At 44.8% G+C, this 2,250-nt stretch overlaps 1 pseudogene; it reads right to left on the bottom strand.

Moving 5' to 3' along the window:
* Positions 1-331: 331 nt before the first annotated feature.
* On the bottom strand, positions 332-1,151 carry LOC115897638 (annotated as a pseudogene).
* Between the last annotated feature and the right edge of the window lie 1,099 nt (positions 1,152-2,250).

Here is a 2,250-nt window from a genome sequence, read left to right as displayed (position 1 = left end):
AAACCTTGGAGAATGACTGACCTGTAATAAATGTGATCAGGTGGCCGACTCCACTCACGGCTGCTGTCCCAGATGTAGCACTTTTACTGGTGCAAATCCACCTGGTCCCTGGCACTTGGTATGCAGCTCTTGGCCTAGCTAATGTCTTCTTTCCACACTAATTTGCAAAAACAATTTGCTTTTACCTGGCAGGGCCAACAGTACACTTTCGTGTCTTAACTACATGAATCCTGGCCTCTGCTATAATATAGTCCACAGAGACCTTTGGTTTTTTATTTTTTATTTTATTTTGTTTTACAGTGCAAAGGTCTTTTATTTTTTTTAACACCTATTATGCCATGAATTCATAGGGCAGAGGTTCCAGCAGCTCAGGCTCCTTCCCGCTGGTTCTCACAAAGTGTGCTTCTCTGGGTGGAGCAGCCTGTGGCTTAGTTGAACCCAGGTACCTTTCTCTTTTCTTTTCTTTTCTTTTTTTTTTTTTTTTTTTTTTTGAGATGGAGTTTCCCTCTTGTTGCCCAGGCTGGAATGCAATGGCATGATCTCAGCCCACTGCAACCTCCACCTCCCGGGTTCAAGTGATTCTCCTGCCTCAGCCTCCTGAGTAGCTGGGATTACAGGTGCATGCCACCACGCCAAGCTAATTTTTTGTATTTTTAGTAGAGATGGGGTTTCACCATGTTAGCCAGGCCAGTCTTGAACTCCTGACCTCAGGTGATCCACCCACCTCAGCCTCCCAAAGTGCTGGGATTACAGGCGCAAGCAAGCCACCTCGCCCGGCCCAGGTACCTTTCTCTGTGGCTTCTTTCTTTTTCTGATCATTTTCCTCACGCGTTTCAGGAAGCTATCTCGGCTCTTAGAGTGCTTAATCTGCTCAATATGCACATTAGTTCTCTTGGCAGGAGTCTTGCCCTTAACTTGTTTGTCTACAGCAATGCCAGCCGCATGCTGGGGAACACTGTAGACTCCTCCAGCTTTGCCATGGTGACACTTGTGGGGCTTCCTTTTTGAACAGTTCCCATTCCCTTGATGTCTACAGTGTCACCTTTCTTACAGATTCACATATACATGGCCAAAGGAACAATTCTACGTTTTCCAAAAGGCCTGGAGAACGTGTATCGGGTGCCTCTCCTCTTTCCCTTTGCATTCGTCATTTTGGCGAACTTTTGGAAAATGGCGGTTCCGGCTGAGAGGGCTTTGTGATCTTTTATTTCTGTATTTAAGTAAGTTTTATTGTTTGTACCTTATACTTCAGAAAAAGCTCAGAGAACTATTGAATTTGTATGAGTCACCTGGGGATGGTACAATTGCAAACTCTGATATCGTAGGTCTGAGGAAGGCATTCTTTTTATTGATTGATTGATTGAGACAGGGTCTCACTCTGCCACCCAGGCTAGAGCGCAGTGGCACCATCTCAGCTCACCGCAGCCTCCACTTCCTGGGCTCAAGTGATCCTCCCATGTCAGCCTCCCAAGTAGCTGAGACTACAGGTACACACCACCATGCCTGGCCAACTTTTTAATTTTTTGTAGAGATGAGATCTCACTGTGTTTCCCAGGCTGATCTCGAACTCCTGGACTCAAGCAACTTGCCTGCCTTGGTCTCACAAGGTGCTGAGATTACAGGCCTGAGCTACCACACCCAGCTGAGGCAGGCATTCTGACTTTCTAAAACCTTTCTAGGCGGTGCACTTGTGGCTAATATCTTAACCATTCTTACAGTATCAAGGTCCTAATACACTGCTTTCTAAAATGTGGTCAAATAACACGAAAATCCTTTGTTTTAATCTAGGCTTCAGTTCCTTTTTTCCTTTATACTTTGTATTTATTTATTAAATTGTGGTGAAACAGACAGAACATAAAACTCACAATTTTAAACACTTTTAGGTCTACACTTCAGTGGTGAAACATACAGAACATAAAACTCACGATTTTAACCATTTTTAGGTCTACACTTCAGTGGCATTCAGCACACTCACATTGTCATGCAACCATCACCACCACTCCTCTTCAGAATTCCTTTCACCTTGCAAAACTAGAGCTCTGCACCCATCATACAAGAAATTCCCATTGTCCCCAACCCTCGGCAAACCCATTCTACTTTCCATCTCTATGACTTGATCTTTTTTTATTTATTTACAGAGTCTCATTCTATCACCCAAGCTGGAGTGCAGTGGTGGGATCTTGGCTCACTACAGCCTCCACCTCCTGGGTTCAAGTGATCCTCCTGTCTCAGCCTCCCGAGTAGCTGGGA

This window comes from Rhinopithecus roxellana, chromosome 5, assembly GCF_007565055.1.
Source record: "Rhinopithecus roxellana isolate Shanxi Qingling chromosome 5, ASM756505v1, whole genome shotgun sequence".
In the NCBI taxonomy this organism is placed as follows: Eukaryota; Metazoa; Chordata; class Mammalia; order Primates; family Cercopithecidae; genus Rhinopithecus; species Rhinopithecus roxellana.
Note: the sequence above shows the minus strand (reverse complement) of the source record. Positions and strands in the feature narration are given on the sequence as shown.